The sequence below is a fragment of the Sinocyclocheilus grahami genome, unplaced genomic scaffold (genome assembly GCF_001515645.1).
Source record: "Sinocyclocheilus grahami isolate Dianchi unplaced genomic scaffold, SAMN03320097.WGS_v1.1 scaffold90.1, whole genome shotgun sequence".
NCBI lineage: Eukaryota > Metazoa > Chordata > Actinopteri > Cypriniformes > Cyprinidae > Sinocyclocheilus > Sinocyclocheilus grahami.
The window spans coordinates 892875-909993 of record NW_015505269.1 but is presented as its reverse complement, the minus strand read 5'-3'; the positions used below and the strand labels follow the sequence as shown (position 1 = coordinate 909993).

General features: G+C 35.2%; 1 protein-coding gene across 8 annotated transcripts in view; it reads right to left on the bottom strand.

Annotated features, from left to right (window-relative positions):
• The window catches only part of LOC107587145 (neuronal cell adhesion molecule-like), a 52380-nt gene that overhangs the window by 22159 nt on the left and 13102 nt on the right, over positions 1-17119 (bottom strand). For 7 of the 8 annotated variants that reach the window (XM_016274803.1, XM_016274806.1, XM_016274808.1 and 4 more), the window contains exon 2: positions 11405-11476. The gene's annotated coding sequence lies outside the window, so the exon portion shown is untranslated. Of the gene's footprint in view, positions 1-11404; positions 11477-13819; positions 13934-17119 lie in introns of those variants that run through there. The other variant, XM_016274804.1, reaches the window with a different exon arrangement.

The window sequence follows — 17119 nt, the reverse complement described above, 5'->3', positions numbered from 1 at the left end:
CACGCCTTTCTTGCTCCAGAAAGCCTTTTGTTTTATTGTTCAGCTTTATGCATGCACTGAATGGAAATTAATGAAGCACATCTTTTCAGATGGGTTAAAACATTATGTGATTAAAAAAATGCAATGCTCTTCATAAAATAAAATATAAAATTAAATAATCAGCATTGGAGAATGTAACTAGGGTTGTCGCGATTCGTCGATTTTATTCGACAATTCGATTTTTAAAAATCCTCGACTTCATTTTGCTCGCGTCGACTACCTGGCAAAATACCGGAAGTGATGCATATCAGACGAGAATGAATAAAACTAATTTTTAGTCTGTTTTCCAAGGCTGCAAGATATATTAAACCCATTTAAAAATAGTTAAGTTAAAATAGTTAATTATTCACAAAATTAAGCATAATTGTGAATTCACAAACGCTACGATTTAATTAAATAATTATATGTGATGCAGTTCTAATACAGTATATGCGCTTTAATTATTTACATGCGTGTAGGTTAAGTACATGCATCACACAGCGGCTCCGTTCACAGTAGTTCCACAGGAACTGTTATCATTTTCATTTGTGGAGCGTCTCAAACTCCATGTCTGCATGTTGTTGTGACTTTGGGTTTATTATAACGTTCATCTGGGAACGCAATGCCATTTCATCAGACTTGTAAGGTAAATCATTTATAAATCTACGCAAACACAGGAGAATACATAGCGGTTTCAAAATAAAAGCTCAAACCCTCACTCTGAGTTTACACGTTTTCATGTCCACATATTAATTTAATTACAGTGGCTGTAGCATTTCTGTCCTAAAATAATGGCCAAATATTAAAGATTAAGTGGACATTTGAATGAAATGGTGCTTGGTTAATATTAAACAAGTAGCCTATTAGATCACACAGCAATGTGTAAAAGTAATCATCAGGCCATTGACGCCCTCTGCAGGCTTTTGTCATAATGTGTAATGTACATTAGCTCTATTGTTTATAATACATTATGTATTTTAACAGTTTTGTTCAATAAAACCATATGATTTCTTGCTTTTGATACTTTATTTGAACTAATTATTATTGCCTCATTGCTATTATATATGTATTTTAAGTAATTTTAAAGGCTATTGTTCACTTACATATTTTTATTACCACAAAACAATTTATTATAATTATAGGGCACTATGAAATCTGTTTTGTTACTCTGTTTTAATGGTTAAATTAAATTGTATTAATCAAAAAGCCTGTCTAATCAATTGAGTTTTACAGTTTTATCTTTACCAAATTTTGTTTTCCATTATTTTCTGGATTCCATTTGAATGGTTCCATAAAATTTTAATAATCAAAAGCATCTCCAATTAATTGATTTTATTTTTTTTTAAAGTTTAGTTTTCTCCCAGAAATACTGCACATTTACATTTTTCTCCTAAATAAATTCTGGTAAATAATATTTCTGGTAAATACTCCTTTACCAGAACTCATATAATTTTATTATTAGTAGACTAGAGCACGTGGATATGTTGTCATTCTTACACTATAATACTGAACTTTGATTTCAGTGATTTGGACTATGAGATGGACACTTGCTTCTTGCACTTTGTTGCACTTTACTTTTGGATTCCATTTGGTTTAATAAAATATAGTTTAATAAAATATTCTTAAGTAAAATTGTTGATTTTTTCTTAGTGGGAAATAAATAGTTTAGATTAATCGATAAATTAGTCGATAGATTAATCGAAATAAAAAGTCGTTAGTGGCAGCCCTAAATGTAACGTTGCAATACTGTGCTACTTTTGCATTACTTCAACTGATTGAGATTCCTTTTAGAAGTTGAAAGGTGTGTTTCCCAACCTTGGCATGTAGCATAAATATGTTTACACAGGAATCACACCCACTGTAAAACACATTGTGATTATGATGGATGAGTGACTGCAATGTTTTTACAATATATACCCAAGTAAAGCAAGAATATGAGCAGAATCAGGCTGTGTAAAGTTTTCAGTGAGGAAGGAGGAGTATATAATGTGTCAGAGAAGTGAACTAGCATCGGTTGTTCCTGCCAGTAGGTATAGAGAGTGCTATCTGAGTGATTCTGCTGTGTAGTAGGCTGTGTCAGGGAAATGGGCTCTGCTTTGCATAATTCATGAGCTCAGAAACCTTGACGGCATCATACAGCTAAAGAGAGAGAGAGAGAAAGCATGAGTCTGTAAAGCCAAAGATTTATCTCAAGGTGAAGGATTCAAACATTCAAGATAGCGACTGGTTCTTCTGGATATCACATGTATCAAGAGTATCACTTATACCATGATCTGGAATCTACATCATGTTTCTCTATGATGCACAGGACTGGTTTCCTAGATATAGTTTAGGCAGCGATCTACAGTAGAGGTCAGTTGCTTGGACACGGATTAAAAGCAGAATATGGTTTCAAAAATTAAAGCTCACATTAGTCAAAATTTATGGATAGGAAAATAAAAATGAACTCAATAAGATCAAGTGTTGTGGGTAATGACCCGAAACAAAACAAAAAACAAAACAAAACAAAGCAAAGCAGAACAAAACAAAACAGAACAAAACAAAACAATCAAAATCAAAATAATGACAGAAGTGAGTAAAGAAATTCAAGGGCCTATTAACACATTTTCTGGCTGAAGAAAAGGGAAGACTCCCTCAATACCCAAGTAAAGACAAGTAGATTTACCACATTTCAGTATTTCAGACAATGTGCACAGCAAGTCTGAGAGCTGCTATGGTGACAGTATGTGCTCAAGCGCCCTTTGGAAAAACCTGAACCAGTCAGTTGCAGTATAGAGAGAGTGACAGTGACACTGTCTTAAATGGAAACTGTCAATCACATTTCCTGTTGCCATGCAATCAGCTTGACCTTTAGCTATTCTCGAACATAAGAATCTGTGAAAAAACATAGTAGACACTGGCATCTGTGCCTTTTAAGACGAGAGTATGAGATGTAACAAAGACAAAGTCTAGATTCATGTCTGTGCTCTCATATGGTGGAGATGTGCAGTCATGTATAGTCTGTCTAAATTACAAATTTGCATAGCACAAACATCGACTCTAATCATTGCATGTTCCAACACATTTTCTTTGGCAATAATGCATGATTTATGACTGAATGAATTAACCAACCAACAGATGTTGTCCCCGAATTCAGGGTATTAACATTCTGGTCAAATTAACTGAATCAAGACAAACTAATGAAAAATTCAATTACGTCTCTTCATTTTTACATAAATTTTCATAATAGGTCTCAGATTTGTTATTTTTATTCCTTTGGCCTCAAGCCACTTTTGTTGATTAGGAAAGTGTGTGAGGACAGGAAGGCGGGGGGAAAATATTTGAAAATATTATAAGAAATATTATAACATAAAATAATATATATTAAAAAATTAAAATAAATATTTTTATATAATAAGTATTATTATTTTTAATATACTAATATTACATTTTTATATAATAATTTTTAAATATGAATATTTATTTATTTTAATTTAAATAATAAAAGTTTGTTTGCTTTAAATGCTGGCTTGTAGCTCTGGCCCCTTGGCATAATTAGACTTCCCAATAGCTCAGAAGGATGCTTTGGGTAACATCCTGGTCTCACAGAACTGAAGAAAACTGTGATTTGGTTACTGCTGAGTCATTCGTATCATGACAGAATCAACAGAGATGGAGGAGAGATGCTGGTCAGCATAAGTAATCTGATACAGGCCGCTATTTATTTCTCTGATTGGCTGGATGAAGGACTAAAGGCACAGGCATCTGCCTAAATGATGGATCTCAATCTGGGACAGCCGGGCTGCTGAGGCCCCTTTTCTGGATCAACTTGGCTAATGGCCTCTTTATTGGATGAAGGCCACCCTGGATGGGTAAAAAAGATAAACACACTAAAGGGAATATGTGTCACATGCTCAAAGACGCCAAAAAGCCAACCCTTTTATTAACAATTTCCCATATATTTCTAAATGTATATGCAAATATTTTATATTTAGAGACTTTATTCACATAACTTGAATTATTATCCTTAAGTCATTATGCAGATTCACTTTTAGCAAGAGAAATGTTGCCACAGGCTTATCCAAAACCAGTCTATTTTAGTATTCATCTCAGCATAATCCCTGCATAAATTGAGAAGAATATATGCAAATGAAAGACATAATTTACATATGAATGGACTTCTACAGTAAAAAGTGAACAGAGACCATACCGTACAATCAAAGGACTTCATTCATATGGGTTTATTTTGACCACATCCTACTGCTGCCTTTTGTGGGCTTGGCTAACTTGTTGTTTGTGTTGACAAGTGGTCATTCTCTTTCGCAAGAAGAGAGATCAGAAGTCCTTGCTGCCAAACTAACCTTTTTCATATTTGAGTTTATTTCTAGCTATTTAAACGACTTATTATACAAACCTTTTGTCTGTTACCATACCATAGCTTAGAATGTTTGCTTTTTCTACGGAAACTTCTATTAGTTCTAAGTCAGAATACTGTAAGTACGTGAATCCCTTTATTGAAACTTTCATCTATCACATGTGAATACAAGGCCATAGAGTGTGAGAACCATCAACAAAACATCCATCAGGTCAGGGAGGGTCTTTCTGAGTGTTGGTTCTGAATAGGGTTGGATATTACCATGATAATAAGACTCAAAATAGACTCTGAACGTATTAAATATCGCAGACATATTATACACTGATTCACAAAATACTGTGAACCCCCTTAAATTATTTTTTAACATTAATATAATTTACAAATAAAAAAACTAGATGCACTAATGTAAACGCCCTAAAGGCTGGAATACACTTCTGCACAGCTTCTGCCGCTTTAAATTCTCCAGCTCGTTATAGAGACAGAGTGACACGCGAAGCTGCCTTCTTGTCATTTCTGACTTATAACAAAAAACAGAACAATGTCTAAAAGCTGTGATGTGACAAGGTGTACAGTAAACAAGCTAAAAAACCCAGAACTAGAGCATTTAAGGACACAAAAGTAGAGCACAATGTGTCATATTACTCTGAGAACTATGGCCACTGGCGGGAAACGTAAACGGCGACAGGAAACATTCATTATTTTTAACCATGTCAAAGGATTATTTCACCACCCTATGTGAACCTGAGAGGAGGAGATATATTGAGAAACTAAATTTTACTGGTCTATGTCAGTGCCCCTTTTTCTTACCTTCTTTTTGTTTGAGAAATGATCCAACTGAATGGCCCAATGTGAAATACCCTGACATCTACAACTATTTGTGTCCTTAAACGCTCGTTTTTTGGGGTGGACAGCTTATAAAAACATAGTTCTAGGTTTTTTAGCTTCTTTACTGTACACCTTGTCGCACAACAGCTTTTAAGCATTGTTCTGTTTTTGTTATAAGTCAGAAATGACAAGGAGGCAGCTTCCCGCCCCCGGGTGGGCGTGGCCTAAATGCGCTCTGTCTCTATAGCAGGATGGATTCTAAATGGGTGTCAATGTTTGTATCGTTCATCAGCTGGAAAAAGTCGTTCTGAAATGATAAATGAAAATATAGTGATTTCAACGATATCGTTTCTCTGTGCCTTTATCGTTATAGTTGTGGTGTGGACTCTGATATTCTTTAATATTGTTAAAGATTTTTAGAATTATATCTTTATCGTTATCGTGCTTGGTGTGAACGGGCCTTTAGACTATGATTATATCCAGTTGGAGGATATCAAACATGTTTAAAATTTTGAGGCAATTTTAGAACACATTGTTTTTGTTTTCATTTGTCACACAACAAGGTATGTGTTTCTGCTTGAGGTTGTTGTATTTGAAACAACGTAAAAGTCTGGGTAGCGTGTGATGATGTGGTTGTAAAACAAAACAAAACAAAGCAAAGCAAAACAACGCAAAACCAAACACAACAAAATAAAAGCAAAACAAAGCAAAACAAAATAAAACAAAATGCAAAAAAACAAACAAAAAAAAAACAATGTTATCTTTTTTATAATAGTCATTTTAGTCTATTCATCTTATATCAAATTAGTAATTCTTGTTTACTTATATATCGTGCTTGGTGTGAACGGGCCTTTAGACTATGATTATATCCAGTTGGAGGATATCAAACATGTTTAAAATTTTGAGGCAATTTTAGAACACATTGTTTTCGTTTTCATTTGTCACACAACAAGGTATGTGTTTCTGCTTGAGGTTGTTGTATTTGAAACAACGTAAAAGTCTGGGTAGCGTGTGATTATGTGGTTGTAAAACAAAACAAAACAAAACAAAGCAAAGCAAAACAACGCAAAACCAAACACAACAAAATAAAAGCAAAACAAAGCAAAACAAAATAAAACAAAATGCAAAAAAAAACAAAAAAAAAAAACAATGTTATCTTTTTTATAATAGTCATTTTAGTCTATTCATCTTATATCAAATTAGTAATTCTTGTTTACTTATGTACAGTAAACTATTTTGGTACATATACACTGTAAACGTATGTAATATATAATGTATGTCATATGTAATATGTAATGTAAACACTCTAAGCCAGTGGCTCTCAAACAAAAAAACAAAACAAATAAACACAAAACAAAACACACAAACAAAACACACACAAAAAGCTTATTTCAGCCAATTCAGTTTATATCAAATTAATAATTATTGTTTACTTATATACAATAAACTCTTTTGGTACATATGCACTGTAAACATATGTATTCGGTAATATATATCATATGTAATGTAATGTAAACACTCTAAGCCAGTGATTCTTAAACAAAAAAACAAAAACAAAAAAACAAATAAACACACACACAAACAAAACGCAAACAAAAAAAAAGCAATTTCAGCCAATTCAGTTTATATCAAAATACATTTTTTGTTTACTTTTCATAATAAGCTGACCTCAGGGAAAACATGAAAGCTAAAAAGCTTGATTAAAAATATATTGCCAGTTTAAAAGCAATTTAATTGGCAAGATTAAGTATTGTGTTTGTAAACTCTCTCTTTTGTAGTTCACAGCCATCTGAAGAATGTACTCTCAGAAAGAGTACATGGGAAACTTACTTCCTCTGATAGTACAAGTTCTTCTCAACAGCGCCTTCACTCTGAAGAAGACCTGAGTCAAGAGAGCAACCCGGGCTGCTAATTTAACGATCACTCCGTGTCCAGGGCAACACACTTATTACACACACATGCCTATTATAAGAAACACAAAACGCAGCCAAACCCATCCATCTTTTTAATGTAAATCCAAGGAGAGGACACTACTGAGAGAAGCCCTCTCAACAGCTCTCCACTGTCATTGAAGACTGAAAAGAACGAACCGCTCTTTACTTTAGCAGAGGATGCCTTCAGGCCAAACGAGAGGGGGCATGATTAAATGTCTCTTTTCACACCAAAGTCTGAAGCCCTTGAAGAGGGAATTAGATAAAACTGTGAAAAAACAGATGATACAGCTGCTTTATGCTAAACGCTCTTGCAGTTTTAGGGTTAAAGTTTGTTTACAAGCTCATATCTGTTCTCTAGACAATATAATGTTTTGTTTTGCATTTTAATTCATAAAGTACCTCGGGGCCAATTGAATCCCTGTTTACTGAAATGTTTTATGAAAAACATTGCTTTGACTCATTTGCAAGAGCACAAATGAAGTAGAATCAATGAGTCAAGGAAATTGATTCAATTATCTGTCTGAACCGCTCTTTACTTTAGCAGAGGATGCCTTCAGGCCAAACGAGAGGGGGCATGATTAAATGTCTCTTTTCACACCAAAGTCTGAAGCCCTTGAAGAGGGAATTAAATAAAACTGTGAAAAAACAGATGATACAGCTGCTTTATGCTAAACGCTCTTGCAGTTTTAGGGTTAAAGTTTGTTTACAAGCTCATATCTGTTCTCTAGACAATATACTGTTTTGTTTTGCATTTTAATTCATAAAGTACCTCGGGGCCAATTGAATCCCTGTTTACTGAAATGTTTTATGAAAAACATTGCTTTGACTCATTTGCAAGAGCACAAATGAAGTAGAATCAACGAGTCAAGGAAATTGATTCAATTATCTGTCTGAATGAACGAGCCAAAAATGAAAAATCTGCCATCAATTATTCTTTTAAGTAAAACCAAAAGGCTTATAAAGAAGAATCATCATGAAAATATGTCACAAAATGTGTCTCAGTCCATACAAACAAACCAAAAAAAAGTTGACAGCATTATACGTCACAAAAACAACTTCCCCGCAGCAGCAGCAGCAGCAGCATCATGCTCATGAGATCACTGTCTATTTCTATCGGCTCTTTCCTCCTAAACACAGCTGAGCTCTGAAGCACCCCGTCTGTATATCTGCTCTAACGGGGCCAGACACTCTCAGTAATGCCAAAGCACAGCAGGGATCACCATTAGGAAAGAATCAAATTCAGTCTATTCATTTCAAGTTAAATCTTTAGAACACATAGTTTTCATCATAGTATCAGCATGTAAAACATGTATTCAACAAATCACATGCACTTCACTGCTTTTGAACCACTATCACTTGCATTCCTAGAACAAGAAGTCGTGTGTGTATGTGTGTGTTTAATACATTAGTCTTGGCTGGAATATGAAGGATTCTGGATTATCTCAAAATAAGCGACTAGCTTGAAAAGTTGCCATTTTACACTTAAACTATGAAGGTGTCTACAACTTTGATTTCTACAGATTCATATACCGATTCATCATTTTCCCACAGAACCAGATATATTTTCCCTAAATTAAATAAGATTAGAACGGGGCCAGACACTCTCAGTAATGCCAAAGCACAGCAGGGATCATCATTAGGAAAGAATCAAATTCAGTCTATTCATTTCAAGTTAAATCTTTAGAACACATAGTTTTCATCATAGTATCAGCATGTAAAACATGTATTCAACAAATCACATGCACTTCACTGCTTTTGAACCACTATCACTTGCATTCCTAGAACAAGAAGTCGTGTGTGTGTGTGTGTGTTTAATACATTAGTCTTGGCTGGAATATGAAGGATTCTGGATTATCTCAAAATAAGCGACTAGCTTGAAAAGTTGCCATTTTACACTTAAACTATGAAGGTGTCTACAACTTTGATTTCTACATATTCATATACCGATTCATCATTTTCCCACAGAACCAGATATATTTTCCCTAAATTAAATGAGATTAGATTATATAAGGTTTTATTGATTGATTGGATTTTTTGTAGGAAGTGTCTCACTTCCTGCTGACAACCAGTTTGTGCCCTCAGAGGCTAAATCGAACACTTTGGATAAAAGAACAGCATATACTGCTTCAGCTTGCAGATTCAGCACATTTACTGATCAGCACTTTCAAGTTTTGTTTTCCCTGCAATGTGTACATTTGATTGTACTATGTGTTTCAGTGTACTTTACACTTTTAGCTACTACGCTGAATCTGAATGTCCTCTTTCGTTATATCTATTATATCTAAACATTTGTTAAAAGGATAGTTTACACAAAAAATGTTTTTCCAAACCAAGTCCATATGACTTACTTTCTTATATGGAATGCAGAATGAGAATTTTTGAAGAATGCTGTCACTAATTTCCATGCAATTATGACAGATTGCGACTGAAGCTTTCAGACCTATTCAATGAACTTTTCCAATTCAAAATCTCGGAAAGATTCATTCACCAATGATCCAGTTTTTAAGTTAACTAACTTGATTTAGCTGCAGCGGTTACTGAATTAATCGTCACCGTTTCTCAAACAAAGCTATCATACAGAATTACTTCAGAAGACCACTTTTATGATACTTAGGACTCTTTTGGGTCTTTCAGGTCTTTTCACAAGCACCATCTCTTGTACCCCAATCTTGTTATTGAAGGATAAGAGCAGCCTCACATTCTCTGAAATTTTTAATTTTGTGTTACACAAAAGAAAATAGGTTTGGATCGATATGATAACTGAATTTAGATTTTTGGATGAACTATCTCTTTAAATCAGAGATGCCCAAACCAGGGTCCACGGTACCAAACTTTGCCCGTGATGACCTTTAATTTTTGGCATGCAATGTTATATCACAAGAGGAAAGGGAAAAAAAGAAGAAACATGCCACTGAAGCATATATTCATTTCTAATTTAGATTTTTGTTTTAAAGGGTTAGTTCACCCCAAAATGAAAATTCTGTCATTAATTACTCACCCTCATGTCGTTCCAAACCCGTAAGACCTTCATTCATCTTCGGAACACAAATTAAGATATTTTTGATGAAATGTGAGAGCTCTCAGACCCTGCATAGACAGCCACGCAACTGTAATGTTCCCAGGTCCAAAAACGTAGTGAGGACATCGGTAAAACATTCCATGTGACATCAGTGGCTCAACTTCAGTTTTGCGAAGCTACGAGAATACTTTTTGAGCGCAAAGAAAACAAAAATAACAATTTATTTAACAATTCTTCTCCCCCGAGTTACATCTTCCTCCATTTTGGAGAGTACCCATGAGCGTAATCGACGTAATCAGCGTTGTTTACATTCGGGGGAGAAAGCGTGCGCATGAACGTAATCAGCGTTGTTTACGTTAGGAGGAGAAAGTGTGCACATGAACATAATCTGCGTAACTCGGGGGAGAAGAATTGTTGAAAAAGTTATGTTATTTTTGTTTTCTTTGCGCTCAAAAAGTACTCTCGTAGCTTCGCAAAACTGAAGTTGAGCCACTGATATCACATGGACTGTTTTACCGATGTCCTCACTACGTTTCTGAACCTGGGAATATTACAGTTGCGTTGCTGTCTATGCAGGGTCTGAGAGCTCTCACATTTAATTTAAAATGTCTTAATTTGTGTTCCGAAGATGAACGAAGGTCTTACGGGTTTGGAAGACATGAGGGTGAGTAATTAATGACAGAATTTTTGGGTGAACTATCCCTTTAACATTTGCTTAAGTTAATTTGACTAAAAAATCATTAATTTACTTTTTTTTTTAAATATAATACTGTTGGATATAATGCAACATTTGCTTTTGGCCCACAGTCCTCAATCAGGTATGACTTTTTTGGCCCTTCATATTAACAAGTTAGGCCACCTCTGCTTTAAATGATTTCATTACAAAATCCATTTTAGTATAGAATAAAAGACATAGTAAATAATCAAAGATCACGAACACAACTGCACTAGGCAAACCTCAAACAAGACACATTTCCCAGCTTTCAACATGGTAACAATCTGTCAGCACACATCAGTGTGTGCAAGCAGCCAAAAAAATGCAATTTTTTTTTATTTCAGTAACAGCTTTTTAGTTCATCTTGGTGAAGTGAAGAGGGATATGCAAGTCATAAATCATAAAAACACATCACTCATTCTTTTTCATCTTTTTTTCTTTTTATGCCTCCGCTCTATTCCTCTCTCTGTGTGAGACGGCCACTGAATCACAATGAATACATCAAAAAGTCAGTGGGAATCAAACAAAAAGCATCTTACCTGTTTCGACTGTATGAAAGAGTGGATTCTCCGGTTCCGACCAGATGTCAGCAGCTCAGAATAGTGTGGATGCTGTAAAAAAAACAATGCCATCGTTAAAAGAGGAGCTCTTATATGACAAAGCGAGGGACTTATGTTTGTGCTAATCTGAGGAACACTGAAGGACATTATAATTAAAGGACAAAAGTCTTGCAGTTCATAGATGCACCAAAAAGTGGGTACATTCCAATAAAAAAAGGCAAAAAACACAAAACATTTGTTATTCCAAAGCCCACTGGGATTTCTAAACATTATTGGCTCTGTGCAAACACAAAACCATGCCGTATATCAGCAGAAAGAGTGACAGAGGGACCTGCTTTCAACGGCACCCCTATATCACACGTGCTAGTTCATGGTCGCGCATATATTAGTATTTTCCCTCGAGACGCACGCATTCATTTCGCATTAACCCCCCCCCCCCCCCCCCCCCCAGCATCTTTTGATGGGAGAAAAGCCACAAAGACGCTGTGAGGCAGAGCCGCGTCACTTTACTGCATTGTTTTCTTGAATTTGAGGCAAACTGAGGAAACCTCCAGCCTCTAGTGAAGCTGTCACACACAGCTGCTGTCTCACAGAGACCAGAAAGAGAGAGATTGAGAGAAAGAGAGAGAGAAAGAGGCAATAAAACAACAACAAAAAAATTCACACTAACTACCTCCCACCTCTCAGAGCTGACCTGAGTTGTTGTCATGGAGACGGGCCGCATGCCGGCACGATGGGGTGAGAGAGAGAAAGAGAGAGAGAGATGAAGGGGGTTCTGAGAGAATAAAATATGTGATGTTGAGAGACAGATCTTACAATGTTTCAGCATTATCTGCATTGTCAAAAATCTATCCACTCAATTCTTTTTTCATCCATTCATCCATTTCTTTTTCAACCATTTATCCATTTATCCAGCCAGCTATTTCTATTTTCATCCATCCGTCTATTTCTATTTTCATCCATTTATCTAAATATTGATCCATTTATCCATCTATCAATTTCTTTTTCATTAATCCATCCATTTATCCCTTCATCGATCCATTTCTTTTTCATCGACCCATCCATCCATCCATCCATCTATTTATTTTTCAACTATCCATCCATCCATTCATCCATTTATCCATCAATCCATTTCTGTTTTCATCCATCGATCAATCAATCAATCCATCAATCCATCCACATCTTTTTAATCTATCCATCCATTCATCCATTTATCCATCAATCCATTTCTGTTTTCATCCATCGATCAATCAATCAATCCATCAATCCATCCACATCTTTTTAATCTATCCATCCATTCATCCATTTATCCATCAATCCATTTCTGTTTTCATCCATCGATCAATCAATCAATCCATCAATCCATCCACATCTTTTTAATCTATCCATCCATTCATCCTTCCATCCATTTCTTTTTTCATCCATTCATCTATCAATTTCTTTTTCATCCATTTATATATTCATCCATGTATCCATTCATCCATTTCTTTTTCATCCATCCATCCATCCATTCGTCCAACATCCATTTATCCATCCATCCATTCATTTATCTATTGATCAATTTCTTTTTTCATACATTCATCCATTTGTTTATCCATTTAATATTCATCCATTTTTCCATCCATTCATTTATTTTTCATCCATCCATCCATTCATTCATTTATCGATTGATCTATTTTTTTCATACATTCATATATTCATCCATCCATTTATCCATTTCTTTTTCATACATCTATCCATTCATCCGCCCATACATTTTTTTCATACATTCATATATCATCCATTTATCCATCTATTCATTTCTTTTCCATCCATCCATTTCTCTTTTCCTCCATCCATCATCTATTAATTTATCCATCCATTCGTCCACACAAATTTTTGTATACTGATCAGTAAATAAATATTATATCACCTACATCAACATACATTACTATATCTATCTCTCTACTTAAATATATTAAACATACCACAGATTGGCAGATAAAATCGTCATAAATCATCATAAAACCTTTGGTTTTATTTGTAAACCTACAGACATCCTGTCAGCAGACACTATGACTTCAGAATAAACAAATCAGCGCACACAAAGACAAATCTGACTGGTTTTAACAGGTAAGGTGATACCAGGTGTGCACCGTGCAATGGACAAAATGCTGTTTGTTCAAAGGAACTATAGTCACAAAACCCAAGTCAAAGAAGTGAAAGGAAATAGTTCACCCTGGAGGTGTAACTTTGACCCACAGGGTGTGAGAAACGCAAATGTTACCCTAATAAATACAAAAAAAAAAAAAACTCAAGATCAAATCACTGAGAACAAATTAACTGACACACCAAATAAAGGGTCATTCTGAGTAAAAAAAATATATATATTTTTAACAGCTAGAACACTATTACCTTAATACTGTAGTGAGTCAACAGCAGTCCTTTCCTGGTCACGGTGTGTATCAAGTGTGTATCTCGCTAACCATTCTCTTTGGCTCGTGCAGCATGTGTGTGGCCAGTGAACGCTCTGACAGGCATCTGCCTCACACACACACACATACGCGGTCACTCGACTCTCCCTGGCATCCACCCCCATGTGCCTGCCTCCTAACTCGGTGAGATTAACACACCCCTTTGTCACCGTACAAAGGGGGTTAATGCATTTCCTGGAGCAAACCAAAAGCATCCGTAGGGACTGAGGGATGGAGAGAGGCAAAAAAGAGAGGCAGAGAAACAAAGATACGGAGAAAAAGATATATAGTGATATTTGTACATTTAAAGAGCTATCGATACACATCAGGCTCATTTAGCAGGTCTGTTTGTTCTGTCAAGTGCTTGCTTGAACATTTCCTTTAATGGAACAGAATTGCAGATGTGCTGGAGATCCCAATTAACCCCTAAGAGTGTGAAATGACTGTCAAATGCTGTGCAGAGCTTTAACACTTAACTGACAAAAGCCTCAATCGTCATTGACCGAGGATCCTGTGGAGAAAGACTGAGCACAGATTTCAGAACCAACAGAAACCTCAAGACGGTCCTGAATCAGAATAGGCATCTGTCTCGGATAAACACATTTAGACTTTATTGTTCTCTATACGGTCTTCAATAAAAGTCATATTATAAAAGCAGAGCTCTTTGGCAACCGAAACATTTATCCTAATGTAGCTAGATGTGATTTTACAGCCCTCTGAGCTCACAAAACAGCCTTCAATGTTGACATAATGACTCATATAATGTCATATAATGGTTATTTTAAAGGTTCAGAGCATCTGTTTAAATGAAGTCAACATGTATTCTTGTTTGCAGCCCATATTGCTTCCGTAATATGACTTATTTTTGAGCAACACATATATTCAAAGAGCAAAACTGTATAGGACAGGACTTAATTTTATCCATCAGGATGGCAATGATTTAATGGCTTTGTGCTGCTAACTAAAATGTGAAAAACAAAAATAATTTCAGAGGATTAAATAACATTTTGATGAAGTATGTTAAGACTTTTTCAATTTAGAATAAATCGTGCACAATAAATATTGCTGTACACAGTATATATCAAAGAACATGCATTAAGAAAGTAAAAGTGTCCAAAAGAGTCCATTTTTAATTAATTTTGATATTAAATTATAATTTAATATATTTTACCTTGCTGCAATACTCAAATAAAGGTATCAAGTTTCTTTTTACTTTATTCCTCCTGCCAGTTTCAGAACAAAAAAATAAAATGCAAATGAGGACATAAACTTTCTCTGAGAAAAATTAAACAATGGCCATTAAAAACCTCTTATCATCAATAAGAAGATATCTTAGGCATGATGAAAATCATTTTATAAAATGGTGACAACAGTAATATAATTTAAAAAATAATTAATCAGAATAAGCAATTCTGCCCTGAAGTAATATAGTTCTAATAGGCTGACAGCGGTTGCCAAGCAATGTAGCAACTTGGCTCATTATTGTAGACATCGACTGATATGCGGTCACAAGTGTGTGTATGTGTGTGTGTGAGAGAGCACAGTTCATACAATCAGAATGTACCATATAGTAAAAAGTGATCTTTAAACTGGATATTGAAATACTATGTGACATATACCAGTTTGTACATTCCCGTGCCTCCCTGTATTGTATATTTTTGCGAGCATGAACAGATACATCTCAGTAACCTAAAAGTAATACCCGTATCCAATAACGAAGGGCCCATTTTACCATACTGTGGCTTTTCGAGTATCATATGAGGGAGGACATGTAGATACAGTCTAGAGTATATATGAACAGAGAGAAAAGCACTGATTACTTTCCCCAGCTCTCAGTTTTAATTTACCCTGTCTGAGTGTTACCATCCGTCAGACTGGGGTCCCTCACACGCACACACACACACACACACACACACACACACACAAATGGCCGAATAGACTGAGCGCTGGAGAGCTGCACAAAAGGGCATGGAGAGGCCTTTTCTCACAGCAGATTTAGTACACACCAGCTGGGCTTTCAGCACAGAGACGAGTCGCCACTGAACTCTCTGTCATTTCCACTTCAGCTCTGAGTTACACAGTTATCCACACTAGCGGACAATACACCGACATAATTCCCACCAGACTTCCAACAGCACTAGAAAGGAAACAAAAGACCTGCTTTTCTTTTTAACTTTTTAAGTTCATAATCCACTTGATCTTGTGTAGGATCAAATATTTGATTTTATATATATATATATATATATATATATATACTTTATATAAACAAAAAATATATTTATGTAGATGAATGGGTGAATAGATAATAGACATTGATTAAAAAAGAATAATAAATAATAAATAAAAAAGTACAATGTATATAAGAACTGTGGCAACGTCTCCAAGATGCTTCAAGAAACCTACCTGCAAAGCTACTGTTAAACGTTTTAGGCACTTGTGTAAAAATGCTGTAAAATGAGGATGCTGTCAAAAATAATGTCATAAATAGATTTTCTTTATCAATTAGCTTCTATTAACTAAATTAAATTAACATTTGGCGTGACCATCCTTTGTGTTTAAAGCAGTATTTGCCCTATAGGTGCATTTGCGCATAGTTTTTCGGGTAGCTTTGCAGGTAGGTCTCTTGAAGCATCTTGGAGACGTTTCCACAGTTCTTCTGGATTGAGTCTGTCTCAGTTTGTCATTCCAGACAGACTGGATGATGATGAGATCAGATCTCTGTGTGCAGCACTGGCTGCTGTTAGACTCCTTGTGCAAACAAAAATCTCACTGGATTATTACAATTAATGGCTAAATGAATGTTTGGAAATGTAAACTGATATTTCCTACTGACACACTACCGCAAAAGATAGAAATAACTGACTTAAAACTATTTTTAGCTGGTGAAAATACTAGTGTTCTAATAATTTTGGCCATCACTATATTACAATGTAATATAGGCTATTTTATATTGAAGTAGTAAGTTGTATTGGCATTATGAAGAAGACAGAGGAACAAATGAGAAAGCAAAATGAAGTGAACTAGAACTGTTGGCATGATGCCCCTTAGGGAGGTCACACATCGCAATAAGACACTGTTATTTGATTTTTATGTTAATGATGTGGTTTGAGCAAAGGCCACATGCCAAGAGAGAGATGGAATGGCTGTAGGGTTCCACACATGACTGCACGGTTCTTAAAAATCTATTGGAATCATCTAGATACAAAATAAGACATGGTGTAAAATTACATATATATATATA